Raw genomic sequence first — 20,206 nt, 5'->3', positions numbered from 1 at the left:
TTAATACTTTAAAAGAAAAGCAGAAAACCTTCATTTGTACTTTCAAACTACTATTCCCTCTGTAATTGTTTTTAATAACAACATGTCCACTGACACCAATGAACAATTGAGATAATCTCCAATCATATCATTTTGCAGGTAGGTGGTTGAGTGGCTAGAGTACGGGGTATAAAGTCAGTCAGGAAGATCTGAGTTCAAGATTAGCCTTGTACCAGCTGAGTGACTCTGAGTGACACTTGATCTCTGTTTGCCTCAGTTTTCTTAACTGTAAAATGGGGATTACAATAGCACATAATTCCCCAAGTTGTGGTGAGGATCAAAGGAAGGAATATTTGTAAAGTCCTTAGCACAGTGCCTAGCACATAATTTTTGTTGTTGATTTTTAATTTTTTTTATAACTTTTTCAATCATGTCTGACTCTTGGTGATGCGTTTGGAGTTTTCTTGGCAAAAAAAAAAATTGGAGTGGCTTGTCATTTCTTCTCCAGATCATTTTACACAGGCAAACAAGGTTGAGTGATTTCCCTAAGGTCACACAGCTAGTAAGTGTCTGAGGCCAGATTTGAACTCAGGAAGAGGAATCTACAGGACTATAGGCCTGGTACTCGTATACTATGGAGCCACTTGGTTGCCAGCCTGACACACAGTAAGTGTTAATAAATGCTGCTTTCATCTCCCCTCCCAATGATTTCTTAATTCCTGAGTCCTGGTGACTTCAAGTTTTAATCCTCCTTGACTTTCCTTTAGTATTAGACACTTTTGGCCAATTCATCCTCCTTTAGCTACTTTAAAGATATTTCTCTTTTTGGACTAGGTGAAAGAGGAGATTCTTTGTCTCTGTTGCTACCTAACTTTAATCACTGAGAATCATGCAGCCTTAGTCAGACTGAGACTTGTGGAAGACTTTAACTTAAAAAGGCCAAGGTCTCCCATTTCATCCAGAACCATCTCCAGTGATCCTGATCTCTATCTTGCCACTGGACCCAGATGATTATGGAGGGAAAATGAGGCAGGTGACCTTGTGCAGCTCTCTTCACTTAAACCAACTCACCAGCATGTCATAGTACCCTGATGTTATGGTACTCTTCCAGAACAAAGGACAAACAACAATAATTCTAAAGTTACTATTTAGATACTTTTTAAAAAGATACTCTATCTTCCTTTGGCTTCAATGATGCTACTTTCCTCTCTCTCCTGCCTATCTCTCCCCTCAGTTTCCTTTGCTGGATCATCATGTATCACTTGCTCCCTTACACACAGATGTCCCCAAAAGTCTCTGGAACTCTTCTTTCTCTGCATTCATTCTATTGTTGAGCTCATCTGTTCCTATGGATTCGGTTGTCAACTTGATTAAAATTTCTATGTCAAGCCCTAATCTATTGCCAAAACTCCAGTCTCAGATGGCTGACTGCCTGCTGATATCCTGCCAACAATTAAAACTCAGTCTGTCCAAAACAGAAGTCATTATGTTCTAGAACATTTCCCCTAATAAAATCCCCTCATTTTATTGAGGGTACAACCATCCTCTTAGTCACCCAACTTTATAACTTCAGAACCATCTTGGATTCTTTCCTCTCTTTAACTTCAATATTTAATAATTTGTTGAGTCCTGTTCATTTGATCTATGTAGGAATTTTTGCACTGACCTCTTTTGGTCCATTTCTATGCAATATCACCTTTCACTGGAACTTTTGTGTATTTGTTCTTCCTCCTTTCAGTAATTTCCCATAGATGCTAAAATATCTTTCTTAAAGTGTAGTTGCCACGTTTACTCCCTTATTTAAAAATCTCCAGGGGCTTCCTATCAATACTTTATAATATGGTTCCAATCTACCTTTCTAACCTTATTCTTGCTTTGCTCCTTCCCTTCCATATTCTACTATGTGGATACTATGTGGCTATTCTACATATTAGCTATATGCTGCATTCAAATTATCACACCCATGCCTCAGCATAACTGTCCCTTTTCCCTCTCCCCAATTCAGAATATTTCACTCCCTTCAGGATTAAGTTCAAATCTGACTTCCCTTCATGAAGTGTTTATTGATACCTTAATCACCTTCACAGTTGTTGATGCTCTCTCTTTCTCTCTCTTCTCTGTCTCTCTCTTTGTCTCTGTCTCTTTCTCCTTCAATTATTTTTATATATATTTATTTATCTGTTTTCAATAACATATGATTTCCTTAATATGTCTATACTTATAAAACCTAGCTCAGTACCATGCATATAGTAGACTTGAACAATGCTTGTTGGAATGACCTAAGTTGAATGGATCAGGAAAAACTTCATGAAGACTGTCAAATCTAAGATAAAACCCATGTGAAGAATGGTAAGTGAATAGAATAAGGAGTGTAGATTAATGGGAATGGTATAAAGAGAATACAACATATATATTCAGAAGGCTATAGAAGTCTTCTAAATTCTGATAGGAACAAGAGCGCAAGAGAAAAGAATTGAGGGGAGAGGTTAAAGGAGTGATCCTAGATGGGGAGAAGTCAAGTAATAGGAGGGCAAAGTAGCAGATAGAAGTAGAGCAGAAGAGTGAGGAAGGATAGGAATAAGAGATACACACAAACAAAATAAAGATCAGGAGAAGAAATTATTGTGTAAAAAAGATCTCAGACAAGGTTAAAAATAAAATAAATTTAATCAAAAGAGAAAAATAGGAAACCTACTCTATCCTTATTATTAATCAATAATCATATTAATCAATATTGTTTTTGACTAAAATAACTAGACAATATAAGATTGGAATATTTCTGTAGTGTAGGAAATGATGAATTGGTAGATTTAGAAAAACACAAAGACATTTTAAAGGAAGATGTCCACTTTTATAGAAACAAGCAGCAAATAAGCATAGTACAGTCTTATGTAAATGTATATGTATATGATTATAGATATCTATGTATAGGTATGTGCTTGTACCTGCACGTTTGAATATATATGTACATACATGTGTGTGCTTATATATAATACATATATGTGTGTATATATGTATATTTCTCTCTGTGTATGTGTATGTATCCCTACTTAATTGTAGCCTCCTGGGGAAAGGGGGTAAAAAAATAAAGTAAAAATTACATAGCAAAGAACAAATGAAAACCTACAAAAAAGCAAAGAAAAGTTGGACAGCTATGAACCCAATGTGTAGTGTTTATTATATAAGCTTTCTTGATATAAAAATTTATTGCTTTACATTTTTAATCCTCTCATGTTCTGCTTCGCACATGACAATTTTTTTCCTATTATCTATTTAAACTTAAAATAAATAAATATATTTTTAAAAGAATTATGGGAAGGAAGAAAATAGTCAGAGAAAAAGGGGAGCATGTTCTGAGGAATAGTAAAAGGAGAGAGAAGACAATGTACTTGTGGAGTACATTTAAAGTTCAATTTTATCCTCTAGGGCAAAATAAAGAAGGAAACCACTGACTGTGTTGGAGCAGGAGAATGACTTAAGAGAAGTACAGTAGAAAGATTAATGTGATTGTGGTGGGCAAGATGGACTGGGCAGTGGGGAGACAGGTGCTTAATAGAAGAGAGAAAAGTCATGGTTGTGTAGCTATGAGATGACTAGGTTGTGGCAGTAGGTTAAGAACAAAGGGATTTCTAGAACTTAGTGACTGCCTGCAAATGAAAGAGAAATAAAATAGCAAATTGTAGATACAGATCCCTTATTAAGCACAAGACTAAAAGCAAATCAATTAAGATCTTAGGTTCAGTTCACTACTCAGCAAAGGAGATAATAAAATTTGCTTTCTGCCTTCTTAACAGGATGGGAAGTGTCTAATAGTCACAATTCACTATTATATAGATTTTTAAGTCTTACAAAGTGCTTTTCCTACATCCACCCTAACAATTAGATGAGGAAAGAGAGGCTTAGAGATGGTAAATGGCATTTTGTCTTAGATGTGGAGGGGATGAGATAGAAAACGCATATCCTCACTTTATGTCCAAAGCACCTTGAAAGCCTGGCAAAGAAGACATTCTAGAGATTCAACTAGTACTCAGAAAGATAGTGGACCTATAGGGTTGGTTGTTCAGTTTTGACTTTCAGAGGAATAGATCAAGCAAGCACAGAACTCCTAAGTGGTTTGCAATAGCCTCTCAATAGATGTGAATGATGATAAACCATGGAACTGGTTGCTATTAATGTCTTCCCTGTCCTTCCCTTTTCATCAGCCAAATTCTCTAAGTGGTGTTAGTGGAAGCTTAGTGCTACATACGTCATCAACCATTTCTTTAACCGTGCTCCTCAATAATTAAATTATTAGTCCTTTCAATGTCCTTGTGAAGAGGTTATAAATATTTAAATAAGAGTGAACATTTATTCTCACTATTTAAATGCATGGCCTTTTACCTCCATCAGGATGGAGGGTTGTGTAATCACAGTTAGAGACCAGAAGCGTCCTAGAAGTACGAATCTCAGCCCCTCCTCTCTCTTAAAAATTAAGAGATGGCTATCTTGGCTGACTTCTGCAGGGAGTATAATCAAGTACTACTAATACTAATGGGGTGTTGCAAATGAGAACAGCCCACTAATGTTGCTTCTACAGACCCTTTTCAAGGCATTAAAAGCCCTTCATAGGTCATACTTATAAAGAAAAAAAGAATGCTTGTTACATCCCTATGAAATAGTGGATGGCAGAATTAAACCATTTACTGAGACCTCTAAATAGTGATCTTTTAAGTGGTGGTCTCTGATTCAACCCCAATCTTTTGGCCATACTGTCACTGTGTGAGCTGCTTCATCCTCGGGCTGCACAAATGATTTAAATGCTTGTGTCTTAGGGGAAAGAAAGGGAATAAGTATTTTTAAAGTACCTACTATGTGCCAGGAACTATATTATATACTTTACAAATATCTCATTTGCTGTATACAATGTTGTCTTGTTCTACTCATTTCATTTAGCATCAGTTCATATAAGTCTTTCCAGGCCTCTCTGAAATCATCCTGCTGATTATTTCTTATAGAACAATAATAGTCTTTCACATTCATATAAATTCGCGCTTATTCAACCATTCTCTAATTGATGGGCATCCATTCAGTTTCCAGTTTCTTACTACTACAAAGAAGGCTGCCACAAACATTTTTGGACATGTGGGTCCTTTTCCTTAGTATAGGGAACTATGTGCAATCTCTTTCAACATATATAAGGCATTAGGTGTAATTTATAGCCTTCAAGAGATGCCTAAAGAAAACACTAAATGGTTAAGTACCCACACATGCTGCATGGAGCAAGATGTGAACCCAAATTTCACTCTAAGTCATATGCTATGTTCATTAGGTCACCCCATCTCACTATGTCAAATTGATATAATTATACAAAAAACTTATTTTTTATATATTTGTTATATATATATAGTATGTATATATATACATACTATATATATATATATATATATATATATATATACTGACACATGTGTCTGTATCTGTGTATAGATATATATGAAATGAATGAAGTATACATTAAGTACTTACTATTTGCAAAGAAGCTAAGTGGTACAGTGTATACCAGGCTTGAAGTACAGAAGACTCCTTTTTGTGAGTTCAAATCCAGCCTCAAATACCTACCAATTCTGTCACTCTGGGCAAGTCACTTAACCCTGTTTGTCTCAATTTTCTCACCTGTGAAAAGAATTGAAGAAAACAGTGGCAAATCACTTGCTAAGAAAATCTCAAAAGAGATCACAGAGATTTGAACACCACTGAACAACCAAACAGCCAAAAAAAAAAAAAAAAAAAAAAAGCAAATGTAGTGCTAAATGCTGGGAATACAAATAAAAAAGCATGACAGTCCCTGATTACGATGAATTCACATTCTAATGGGGGAGATAACAAAAATGCAAGGTTTCAGCTGAAAATCAAATGTATAAGTCCCATATGATCCTTGAAAAAAGGAGAAGTCAATACTTCTTTATTGAAATTTCCACTGATAAAATCAAATCAGTTTCTGATATTGAATCCTTTGACAATAGAATTTCTGCGGCAAGAAAAAATTTTTTTTCTGGATTTTCAACAGATGTGTCTGTAGTACTTACAGGAGCAGGTATTAAGTTACATCTCCAAAGGGGTTATTTCCCAGTATACAGGCCAAGGGCCAAGAGCACTGTACTGAAGGCATGGATATTCCAAAGGCTCTTCAGTTCAGGGTCCTAAGCTGAGGGTGAAGAAAGTAGATCATGGATTAAATAAAAGCTCACATTCCTTTACAAATTTGAAGTTAAAGAATCAATTTCCTCACAACATGAAGGAAGTAGTACAAATGTCATAGAGGAAACTTTGATATATAGTGGGACTGTACAAGGGATGGAAGTCTGGGCCCTGCTTTGACAATAAGTCCCTTTGTGACCCCTGAGCAACTCATAGTTCTTCCCTGGGTCTCAGTTTTGTCTACAAAATAATAGGGTTTCACTGATATTCAAATTTTCTTTCAGTGCTAATATTCAATTATTCCCATTTTACAGATGAGGAAACAGGAGAAAATTTGGGCTTGTTAATGGTCATACAGCTTCTAGAGCATAGAATGAAGTGTGTCAGGACTTTGACCTTTGAACAGTGGAATGAGATTGGGGAGGAGGCCATGATAGAAAGACATGGGAATAAATATAGCTAAAGCTAGCTCTTTTCCACTGTCTACTATACCAGAAAATACATAATAAATACAACATTTCATTTTGAAAAAGACCTAGCTTGCTTGTGGAAGAGTTGCAGCTAGTGATTTATTGTGAAATGATATAGTTTTCTGTGTCCTCATTGTTTTCTCCCAAAAGAATTTAAGCAGAATAAAACTCAAAATATTCCCTGCTCTTTCACATTGGAATATATATTCACATTTTCAAAACATTCATGACAACAAAATTATTGTTATCTATGGAAGTCTTTCTCTCATTTTCTCCCGGCATGGCAACAATATTAGTGGAATATTTGGAGTATGTTATGTGTTCTCACCCTCACCACATGACCAATTCTGATTAAATCTCTCACTCCTATTTTTCTTCAAAATTATTTTACGTTTCAGCCGGCTCACAACTACCATATACCTTTCCACTGTCCATTTTTTTTGAAGATAATATCAATTATTCAAAGATCTTTGAGTTCTATGACTTATAGTCATACAACAACAGTGGTTGAATATTGATTTTAAGAAGACAGGCCTTTGTTTCTACAAGTTTGGAGTTGTTAAAGAACAGTGGACACTTTTCCATCTTCTTTATTGTGGGTCCAACTTATAGATCATTCATACTTTTTCTTCATGACACACAGAGATTGACAAGTTCTTTAGGTTGTCTCTTTAACCATTTATCATAAAAATGAGCAATAGACCTTCTTCTAGTTTTTTCAATGTGAATGATGAGACCAAATTCTTTTGAGTGGTTATAGATTTCAACCAGGATGTTCTGCAGTGATCTGGGGTTTGATGCAACTAGCAAAATGTCTTCCACAAACAGGAACATCTGAAGAATCTCATCATTTCAATAACTTTAATGTAAAGTTATAAAGAAGTAAAGAATGCAAGAAATGTATCAAAATGGGTCAGGAACAATACAAAAATATGTGTACTACAGAGAAGCCTCATGCCTCTCCATTATAAATCTTTTCTTCAAGACTGGGGAAAGATCAATTCAAGATGTCAGAATAGGAAGAAGCAGTATAACCCATCTCCCTCCTCAAAAACTCCCAGTAATTATCTAAGAACTTTGGACTTAGTAGTGAATAAGATATTGAAGAAGAAACTACCATGGGTCATCTTTGTAGTCCAAGATCAGAAATTTATTCTATAGGCAAGTGACCTGATTACTATCATCATTTTCTACTGTGTATTGTGTGTTTAATCTGTTCCACTCATTCACCACTATTTTTTAGTCAATACTAGATAATTTTCATGATTACCACTTTAAAGATTTAGTACTGCTAGACCACCTTCCTTCAATTTTTTTCATTGATTCCTTTGATCTTTTTTCTTCCATATGAATTTTGTCACTAATTTTTTCTAGCTCTGTGAAAATGATTCTTTAGTAGTTTGATTGATATAGCACTGAACAAGTAAATTAATTTCAGCAAAATTGTTTTTATTTTATTGGCGTTGACTACCCATGAGCAAGTGACATTTCTCCAATTATTTAGATCTCTACTTATGTAAAAAAGTGTTTTACTATTACGTTCATAGAGGCCACAGATTTGTGTTGGCAGGTAGTCTCTCAAATATTTTCTACTGTCTTCAGTTATTTTAAGTGGAATTTCTCTACTTCTTTCTCCTGGACTTTGTTGGTAATGCATAGAAATGCAGATGATTTACATGAATTTATTCTATATCTTGCACCTTTGCTAAAATTTTTAATTGGTTCAACTAATTTTAGTTGATTCTTTAGGGTTCTCTAAGTATAACATCCAATCATCTGCAAAGAGTGCAACTCTGCAAGGTTTTATTTCCTTATTGTTTATTTTTAACCATTCAGCCTTGCCCCCAGCCATGTGGGACTACTTATTTCAACCACACCATGGCCTGAGCTTAGACTGATTGTAAATAATTAGGATAAATATTCACATAAGGAGGCAAAGAAGGATATATTTCTCTGGCTTTGAGAGGAGAAAGTTGAGGTCATCTACTAGTATAGATTTGCTGTCTATTTCTTCCTATAACTTACTTAATTTCTCCCTTAAGAATATGGATACTATACCACTTGATGCATAAATGTTTATTATTGACATTACTTCATTGTCTATGGTACCTTTTAGCAAAACATAGTTTCCTTCCTTATCTCTTTAATTAGAATGATTTTTGCTTTTGCTTTGTCTGAGATCATGATTGCTATCCCTGCCTTTTTTTACTTCAGCTGAAACATAATTAAGTTATTTTAAATGAATTTAGAATGAGTGACAGAGGAAATAATTGGAAAATAAATGAGGACTATGAAGGAGAGTTTTGGCAAGTCAACAAGTCAAATCAAAAAGCATTTATTAAGAGCCTACTATTTTCCAGGCACCATACTAAGTCCTAAAAATACAAAGAAGCAAAAAAACAATAACAAAAATAAAATAGTCAATTATTTTCAAGGAACTTACAGCATAAAAGAGTAAATAAGTAACTGTACAAATAACATGTCTACAGGATAAATTGAAGACAATCTCAGAGGGAAGGCAGAAAATTAAAGAAGATTAGGAAAGTCTTCTTCAGAAGATGGGACTTCAGATGGAACCTGATGGATTCCAGGGAAGCTAGAAGCTGCAGATGAGAACAAAGAGAATTCCAGGCTTCAGAGACAACCAGTGAAAGTGCCTAGAGATGAGTGATGGAATGTTATATGAGAGGAACAGCAAAATCTACTGTCACTAGCTTAAAGAGGATATGAAGGGCAATATGGTGTAAGAACACTGGAAAAACAGAAGGGGTCAAGGGATGAAGGACTATAAAAGTCAAAAAGAAGATTGATTTCATGTTAGATCCCAGAAGCAATAAGGAGCCAGTGAAATTTATTGAATAACAGAGGGTGTATGTGAGATGCACTTTAGGAAGATCAATTTGACAACTGAGTGGAGTGTGGATTGACTTGAGGCAAAGAGACCAACAGAAGCTTATTGCAATAGTCTGGGGTTGAGAATATAAGATCCTGAACAGGAGGGATGGCATAGTGACACAAGAAAAGGGAAAACATATCCTTTGAATGTTAGACCTCAAAAGATTATTTCCTTTTTGCAAGAACCAGAAATAGTAGCTCATCACAGTGTAAGAAATTATCACAAAAGTAGCATAGTTATTGAAATAATGCAGAAAAACAGTGGCAATCCTTTATACAATGCTGGCTATGTATGTGTCACACACATACACACAGACACCCTCCATTTCTGAAAAATACAGCACATTTAGAAGATAACTACAAACTATTTCCGTGTAAAATTAAATTCATACATTTTGCAGTTTAGACAGTAATGAACTTCTGGTAAAATATATTGTCCTATCAAATTTTTTCTATTATATTAATAGTACTTTGCTATTTGGAAGATGGTCAATAGTTTTCTCTAGGTAAATGATTCAGAGATAGCTTGTTTTCCTCTTTCTATTATTGGATATAGAAACAATGCCTATTATTCTTTTCTAAGACATTTCATTTATCAAGAAGTCAATAGGAAATCTTCTAGATTTTGTATGGTACCTATATATATTCTTTTATTTTGAACTTTTAGTTTTCCCCCAATTACATGCAAAAACAATTTTAATACTTTTTTTCTTAATAATATTTTTTTAATACAGTAAAGATAGTCTTCAACATTCACTTCTGTAAGATTTTGTATTCCAAGTTTTTTCTCCTCCCTCCCCAAGACAGAAGTAATCTGACATAGGTTTAACATTCTTTAAAACATTTTTTTTAAATTCCCAATTCTTTCCTTCCCCTTTCCCTCCTGCCAGACAGCAAGATATTTGATATAGATGAATGGCCTGAATATTCTAAATTATAATGGAGATTATATTTCCCAGGTTTTCATTCAATTAACAAACATTTATTAAGTGCCTATTGTATATAGAACGCAATAACAAGTGATAGGGATATCTAATTTGGATAAGAAACAATATATTTATACATGTATAAATTTATGTATATAAGGCCAGAAGAGGAAGTTGTAAAGGGCTAAAACTGAGCAAATGCACTTGGATAATGGAGCATGTGAGACTAATTGCCAATTGGACGGTTCTCTATTAACTTGTTTGAAGGTTGACCCTCCCCAGTTGTTCTGTGCTGACTTGATTGGTGGGACAAAGAAGGGGAAGTGACGTGTGTGGGAGGAGGAGGAGGAGGAAATTGAGGCTTTCTCTCATGGCGGTTGAGAGAGGAAGGTGGAGTGGAGATTGCTAGATCTAATCCCCTGACCTTGACTGCAAAAGACCAAGAATAAAGACTTTTGGTGATCATGACTCCGGCTGATTTCTGGGAAGACAGAGTTCCAGCAGGAAGTGAAAGGAATAAAAATATTATTTAAAATAATTTTAAACATTTCTATTTAAAAATTTGAGTTCCAAATTCTGTACAAAAAGTACTCAAATAAAAGGGGAAAAAAGTGAAAAATAATGTGTTTCAGTCTGTATTCAGACTGAATAAGTTCTATCATATACTATGCCTAATCACGAGTCCTTTGGAATTTTCTTGGATCATTGTATTGCTGAGAATAACTAAGTCATTCACAATTCTTCACTGAACAATATTGCTTACTATGTATAATATTCTCCTAGTTCTATTCACTTCAATATGCATCAGTTCATGTAAGTTTTTCCATATTTTTTTCTGAAATCATCCTGCTGGAACAAACATGTACTAATTGTTTGTTATATGCCAGGTACTTTGCAAATCCCTTTACAAATATTATTTTATTTACTCTTCTCAATGGCCTGAAAAGTGATTTTTTTTTTTTTTTTTTTTTTGAGGCAATTGGAGTTAAGGGACTTGCCCAGGGTCACACAGGTAGAAAGTGTTAAGTGTATGAGGTCAAATTTGAACTCAGGTCCTCCTGACTTTGGGGCTGGTGCTCTATCCACTGTGCCACCTAGCTGCCCCTGGAAAGTGATATTATTTTGCTCTTTTACAGTTAAAGAACTGGGGCAGACAGATTGAACGACTCTTCCAGAATCATATACCATTAAGTATCTGAGACTGGATTTGAACTCAGGTCTTCTTGACTAGAGATTTAATACCCTGTTCTGACACTACCTCACTGAGACTTCTTAATGGGAGAGGAAACTCTAGCCTCCTTTGATAGCTCTGATTGGTTGTTATTCCTGAAATCTGAATGTATATACTAGGCTGCAGTTTATTTAATGCTAAAACAGAGGAAACTTCTTCAAAGAGAATTAAATCCTAAAATGGTCATATAGGCTCATGAGATGTGTTTCAAATTTTAGGCAATGAAAATCCTTTATAAAAACATTCAAAAATGCATTTCTGCCATTTGCTGAGTGTGTTCTGAAATAGACAGACAGGCACACATACATACTTCTGAAAAAACATTCAGTAGTTCTAGAAGACAACTTCAAAAAATTTCTGTGTAAAATTAAATTCATACATTTTTGAATTTAGACTATTGACCTTCAGGTTTTGATTGCTGGGAAATATAGTTGGGGAGGTCTTTTCAATGCTTTTCAAATCTCAACTAAATAATTGCTTAATGTTCCCATGCAAGGGAGCAACCTTGTACCCAAGAGGCCTTTTAAAAGATTTTCCAGAGATAAGTAGCTAGTTTAGGGATTATGCCTTTTTCTCTCCTGATAGGCAAAGTCCCAGGGTGTGTTAGGCTGTTGCAAGACCAAATGGCCCCGAGGAGAGTCTTTAGGGTTTGAGAGACACAGATGTGTTAGTGGAAGGTCTCACTTTGAGGAAGGGTGAAAAAGGGAAGAAAAATCACCTTGGTGTCTGAGGGGAAAAGGAAAGCAGAGTTTGTATTCACCATGTCTGAACCTAGTGATGACAAGTAGAATTTGCTAGGAGATAAAAAGGAGAAATTATTCCTAGTCCATGGGCAAACATCCTTGGGGCCAAAAGTTGGTAGGGAAAGTAATAGCTTGGAGGAGAAAGCCTATAAATAAAAAGGCCTTTCTCTGATACTGCTTTACAGCCAGCTGGACACAGAGAAGGAATTGCGTTGGGTTATTGCCTTAAGCCATAATATAGGACTCATCAAACTTCTCTCTCCAAGAATTATACTTGACATTCTGAAGTAAGACAAGGGGAACGATGCTGGACAGGGCAGTACCTTCTGGGAGTTGTGAGGCACTCCCTTCCTACCCAGGAAAATAGAGAAGCATGACCTGCTGCAAGCCCAGCTCAGTCAGGAGTGTTGTTTGCATTCTTGGAGATTGGAATGTTCACAGGAGTGACTGTATTTTCTATGGCTGCCCTTGTGAATCCTGCTTTATGCTTTTTACTTGTAACCAAATTCTCCTACATTGGTTTTCTACATAGCTGGATTGCAAGAAAAGTCAGTGGTAGCATATTGAGTATAGTCATGTACAATAGTGAGGTTTCCATATTTTCAGAGGAGGAGGGATAAATAAGGCATAAGAGAAATCCCTTGGAGTGTCCAAAGTTTACATTCTCATTGTTGTTCAGTCATTCAGTTGTGGCCAAGGCGACATGACCCCATGGACTTAGCTTGCTTTTTTTTTTTTTTTTGGCTTTGCTTGGAAAAGATACTGGAGTAATTTGCCATTTCTATCTCCAATGTATCATCATTTTATAGATGAGGACCTGAGTCAAATAGGGATTAGATTATTGGTCCAGGGTCACACAGCATCTAAGTCAGCTCTTTTTGATTCCAGGCCTAATGCTCTACCTACTGCCTTTTATTTACTGACATTAAAAAGCAACCTCCTTCCACCAACACACACACACATGAGAAATAGATATAAAGAGAAAGTCACTAGTAATATTGTTTAAGTTTATTTTTTTTCATTCATTTATTTATTCATTTGTTTATTTTCTCTTCTTGTTAACCATGTGAGCTAAAGAAAATGGAAAATTGGTATTGCAGCCTATCTGTTTTTCCCAGGCTTTTTCAAGTCACAAGGCGTATGTACAATGTCTGTTTGCTCTCCAGAGGAAGCCTGGTAACTTTCACAGCTCAAGGTGATCCCTTGGTGAATTCAACACCCAAGCTCTTGTTGGAATTAAACCAGAATCGTCCCCTTGACACTACAGTTGTGAATAAACACAGCCTTGTTTATGCAGTTAAAGAAGGTAAACAGCTCTGTCCCTCTGTGGCTGTGCTCGGAAACCCAGCAACTCTCTGACACAGTCACACCTGGCCAAAATTACATCCAGAATGAAACAGAATTAGTAACTTGGAAAGGAAATGGAGGATAAAGTGTCTTGCTATAAGCTCTCAGAAGTCTTATTCCTCTGGCAAGAATATGAATGACAAAATCAGCATTGCCAGTTCAACCTAGCCTCTGAGTAAGATTCCTAATGGGATGCTGAGATTCGAATGGGCTTTTGGTGCCCCATGGTTTTGGTTTTGGTTTGTTTTTTTTTCTGATATATGTTTTTTTTTTTTTTTTTTTTTTTTTTTTTTTTTCCTGTCAATTGATAATAGGAAAGGGACAAAATAGAAAAGGAAAAGGATCTATCCCAAGAGAAATTGATTTGGGGTTATTTATACCTCTTTTTCCTCCTTCTGAGTTCAAAAGGCTTAAATGAGAATGCAAATTTCCTGGAAGGTGAGGAATCTTTTAGGATTTCTTTTTTCTTTTCTTTTCTTTTTTTTTTTTTTTTCTAATGTTGAGTTCCCACACCATCCATAGTTTCTGAAACACAGTAGACACTTAAAAGTTCTTGTTGATTGAGCAGTTGATGGTCAACAGGGTTTTTTGCTGTTGTTGTTATTTTTCTTTTGGGAGGGAGAGTTTGCTGAGGAAATTAGGGTTAAGTGACTTGGCCAGGGTCACACAGCTAGGAAGTGTTAAGTGTCTGAGGCCACATTTGAACTCAGATCCTCCTGACTTGAGGGTTAGTGCTCTATCTACTGTACCACCTAGCTGTCCCCAGTCAACTCAGTTTTTAAGTGAAGGAGCTATTAAAGGAATCATAATACAAATTTTTTTAAAAATTTCTGAAGTGTTATAGACCTTTTTCATTTCCGGAACAAAAGATATAAATGGAATACAAGATATTCATATAATAATTAACAGCAAAGTAGTCTGCTTAGGTGATTGTGTAATAATAAAGGAAAGAGTCTTGAATTTCAAGTTAGAGGAACTGATATGAAATCAAATTCTGCCATTTATTAGCATTATCACATTGGGTAATTCCCAGACTTTCTTGGCTTTAATTTCTTTATCTCTAAAATGTAGGGACTATTCACGATGATCTCTCTCATTCCTTCTAGCACAAAATTTGTGAGAATAAGTTTGTTCAGTGAAGAGTGGACAGAGGAATTCATTATGTTCAAAAGATCATAAACTCAAATATTAAGAGCAGGAAGAGAGACCTTAAAGATAATCTAGTTCCACTATCCCATTTTCCAGATTAAATAACTGAGACCCAGAGACATTGATTGTCTTTTCCAAGGTAAAAGGGATGCTAAGTGATTGTGAGAGGCAAAGATGGTATTGGAACCTAGAAGTCCTGTGAATGCAGTGCCTAAAGAAGTTGGGATATGGGAACACTTTCATATTACAAAGTTATTGTTGTATTTGTATACAAATTTATTCTATATGAATCATATCTATCATGTTTTGAATGAAAAGCTTTCATTCATGATCTTTAAATTTCATTTCATTTTTTGGTCTGAGTTAAAGATTTTATTCTGTATATGCTAACATTATCAAAGAGGGCATTCAGGTACTGCTTTAAACCATAGTTGTTTGTTCTTCCTTCTCAAAGAAGATCTTAGCATCAGGGAGGTGATGCCATGACATGCAAGTGAGTTGAAGTGAGAGAGGGCTGTGCAAAGTCATCTACCTCACTTTCCCCTCCAGAGCCATCTGGGGTCCAGTGACGACATATATATATATATGTATATGTAAATGTACACACACACACACACACACACACACACACACACACACATAAAAAACACAAGATGACTGAAGATCGCCCCAAATGAAATGGGAGACCTTGACCTTTTTAAGCTAAGGTCTTCAACAGGTCTTAGTTTGACTGAGGCTACACCCACTCAGTGATTATGGCTAGGTAGCAACTGAGGCAAAGAATCTCCTCTTTCACCTAGTCAAAAAACAAAAAACCTAATTAAATAAAGAACATTGGGTAAGCACCACAAAATGTGCTTTCAATTAAAAAATAATGGAGATAGATGATAAGCCCCAGTTGACCCATAAACTGTGTCTGAACATCTCCCTTTAGGCAATGATAAAGAAATCATAAAAAACTATAATTCTAGTGAGGTTTTGGTTTAGTCTTTTAGAAAATGACCAATCTCATTCAAATAATATATACACATCATCTGAAGATATAGCAAATGAAACCAGTACTATGCTGGTTTTATGAAGTCCCTCACCTCCCAGAGCATTTGTTTCCTTCTTTCAAAATAGGGATAATACTTGCTCTAGTTACTTCCAGTTTTGTTGTAAATAAGTACTACAGAAATGCAACCTATAGTTATTAATAATAAATACATATTGAACTGAAATGAATGCAAGGTCTCAGAGAGTAAATATCACCCTCTTCTCCTGGGCAGGAAGTACATTAAAATAAGAACCAAAGTATTGTCTATGTTATGTTCATTTATAAATATTTTTAATTGCTTGGATCTTCTGAACATGCATTTTGGATGTGGGTAAAAAGCTTTCCAGCAGTGAGATCACATTACAACTAGTTATAGAAGTGTTTCTGATAACAACCTTAGGCAGTATTTTTGCAGGAGAAGGGAAATTTTCACAAAAACCCTGAAATAATAGGGAAACCTATTATTATTCCTGTTATATAGTTGAGGAAACTAAAACCAATAGAGGTGTTATGCAACAGAGGTTCAGAGTCATATAGCCATTAAGAATTTGAGACTGAATTCGAATTCCGTTCTTCCTCACTCTAAGCTCAGGATTCCACTACTGTACCATCTAACCATTTATTTTTATGTGGGATAACTCCACTAAATTTTCCAAAACTTTACAAAGCCACCTACTAATTATTCTCTCACCTCTATACTTCTAATAGCTTCACTTCACAAATATTAAAATAGATTGAGGGCAAAAATAATTTGCTAACTTAAGGTTAAGATAGTGTCAAAACTAAGAACAGCTAAGTAGCAACATAAAAATCATGATAATCAAAAAGTTAAAATCCAAGCTTTTCTTTTATTTAAAATAATTTGATTACTTTTTTTTGCAAAAGAAGTACAATTTTAAGTATTGATTTTGATATATAGAGGAGAAAAATATGACCTTTAGAACTTCAAGCACTAGAGTAAATTTCTAAACTAAATATTGTTAACTTTTTTCTCTAAGGAGAAGCAAAATACACATGAGAGAATACATCATTATGAGAGAGGAAGGATGCATTCATAGAGATATGAGTGCAGGAGAGCTCTATTGTGGACATTCTGGGCAGTCTGACAATGCTTGTGATTATTGAAGTCCAAACATTTCCTGTTCCTCAAACTGGGTCTATTTTGAGTGGAGACTATCACTTATACCACTATTCTGGGTGATTTTAAATACTTGAATAGCATGTTCCCTAAAGCATTTTTTCCAACCATCTAAACCAAATTATATTTGACCAAAATATTTGCTTGTAAAGCAAAAAACATGGTAGGGTCTTTGTTCATGACCTCAGTAAAAATGGTTGTGTACGTATATAAGAAGAGCAGCACCAGTAAGGTGTTCATGTGAACGCTTCTAGAAATGAGATATAGTTCATCACAATTGCCCTGAAATCTCACTTGAATTATTCCACCACCTCTGTTCCCTATCAATATATACACACCCCAAAAACTTATATCCTTTCAATATCTCCAAAATAAGTCACAGGATTTTAGTAATGGAAAGGGATCTGGCCCCACTTGTCCTTGGAATTTCAGGTACCTTTTATCAGCCTTATTTTCCTCATTGTCAAGGCTCTCTACAACAGCAACAAAAACTATAATAATAATGATAATAGATGTCTATATTATGATAAACCAAATGAATATCTCCCCAGACAAAAATTATGATGCATTCAGGCATACTTGAGAAACCATTCTTTAAACTATTAAATCACGTAGTTATTAGTCTCTGAGGAAACTCTTAGTCCCTGTCAACTTCACCATCTGAAGCTAGGTGGCAGTCAGTCCTGCTTGGTCAAATAAGGAAGAAATTGTAGAAAATATGACAAACTCCCTCAAAAGGAGGGGAGAAAGAATTAAACACTAGTGTCATCAAAAAAGCAGGGTCCAAAATCCTCAATATTTTTCTCAAAAATGTGTTCAATCTAGGGCACATATAAAGTACAGAGATACCATTAACTTCCCCATCCCTAATATTCCCTGTCCCCTTTTACTTGACATTACTTTTTATATTCAAATTATATAATAATAGAATATTTATTTGTAAACAAGCACACTGGAGTCCACTTTGAAGAATGTAGCATGTATACTCATATTTTCAACATATACAACATTCAATATTTTGCAATTTTAACATTTAAACACATACGCTCACCAAATCCAACAATTGCTAACTGCCAAACATTTTTATTTTGTTTAATTAATATTTTCACTTCCATATAATCAAAATGATCTACTTTTTCTTTTATAATTATTTCTCTCCCTTGTTTTCTTAAAAAGTTACCACCTAGTTAAAGCTAAGAAAGATATCTAATCTGGTTCTCTTCTAATTTTGGTGTGAGCTTTATTATTTACATGATGTATTTTTTTCCTTCCATAGCATTTTATTTGCCAATTACATATGAAGATAGTTTAGGTTTTTATTTTACTTACATTTCCCAATGTATCCTTCTCTCTTATAACCCCCATCATATCATTACAAAAAAAGAAAAAAGAAAATTAAAAAGAGGTGGAAAAAACAATTCATCAAAATTAACTAAAATAGCAAAACAAACAAACCAAAACTCTGATGTTATATGCAGTGTTCCTCACCCATAGTTCCTCTTCTAACACTCTAAAAAGTTGTTGGAAACTACCTTTACAGCTGTCTTTTTAGAAGGCAAGTTTCGTTATTGCAATTTTGCAAGATGCTGTTTTGCTTGTTTTGTTGTTCTTTTCATTTACATTGTTTTGTTCAATGTGTATATTGTTTTCCTGATTCTGCTCACTTTTGTTGAATCAGTTCCTGTAAGTCTTCTCATGCTTCTCTGTATTTATCATATTTGTAATTTCTTACTGCACAATAATATTGTGTTACTCATGTGCCACAGTTTAGTCGTTCTGTAATAGATAGATAACCACTTTGTTTCCAGTTTTTTGCTGCTACCAAAAAAAAAAATACTGCTATAAATATTTTGGCATTTATTTTGATCTTTCTTCTTGTAATTGACTTCTTTGGTATAAATACCAGCAGTGGAATCTTTGAATCAAAGTGTTAAATTCCATATTGCTTTCCAGAATGATTAAAGCAACTCACTACTCCTAAAATAGTGTATGTATATCTATTTTTACAACTCTTCCTCACTATTCACATCCTTTGTCATCATTGATAATTTGTTCAATTTCAGGTGACTCCTAAAAGTTATTTTGGTTTGCCATTCCCTTTTAATGAGTGTTTTGAAACAATTGTTCATATGGTTGTTAATAGATTGCAATTTTTTGATAAGGATTTGTCCTTTAAACACTTAACTATTAAAGAATGAATGTTGCCCTTACTCATTTCTGATAGCAGCTTGATCTTTATTAGAAATATTTCATACTAAGATCTTTATTTCTTTTGGTGGACAACTTAGCATCTTATCATAGTTAAACTTATTTTAATTAAAATTTTCACTTCCATATAATCAAAATAATCTACTTTTTCTTTTATAATTATTTCTCTCCCTTATTTTCTTAAAAAGTTACCACCTAGTCAAAGCTAAGAAAGTTATCTAATCTAGTTCTCTTCTAATTTTGGTGTGAGCTTTATTATTCACATGATATATTTTTTTCCTTCCATGGCATTTTATTTTGCCAATTACATATGAAAATAGTTTTCACTATTCATCTTTGAAAGATTTTGAATTCCAATATTTTTCTCCCTTCATCCTTTATTTCTCCCCTCCCCAAGAGAGCAAGCAAACTGATATAGGTTATACATATGCAATCATTTAAAACATATTTCCATATTAATCATGTTGTGATAGAAAAATCCGAACAAAAGGAAAAAAACCCTGAGAAAGATCAAGCAAGCAAACAAACACAAAAAAGGTGAAAATAGTTTGCTTCCATCCACCTTCAGTTTTCAGATACAAATGGCATTTTCCATTCCAAGTCTATTGGAATTATTTTGGATCATCACATTGCTAAGAAGACCAAGTCTGTCATAGCTGATCATTATAAAATCTCATTGTTGATTTATCTATTTTTAATTGGCTGTGGTAAATAATATAAAATGCTACTCTAACGCGTAGATTCAACCCCAATAAGTTCTCCTGTTATTGACGTCAAATCAAGTTCCTTTTTTTTTTTTTTTTTTTTTTTTTTTTTTTTTAAATAACTTGTTAAACAGAGAGATTTTTCCTGGGTAATTTATGTTTCAGAGCTTATTGAACACTGTTAATAAATCCAGTAGTTTCTG

The sequence above is a fragment of the Sminthopsis crassicaudata genome, chromosome 3, assembly GCF_048593235.1.
Source record: "Sminthopsis crassicaudata isolate SCR6 chromosome 3, ASM4859323v1, whole genome shotgun sequence".
In the NCBI taxonomy this organism is placed as follows: domain Eukaryota; kingdom Metazoa; phylum Chordata; class Mammalia; order Dasyuromorphia; family Dasyuridae; genus Sminthopsis; species Sminthopsis crassicaudata.
This window is presented reverse-complemented; position numbering follows the sequence as displayed.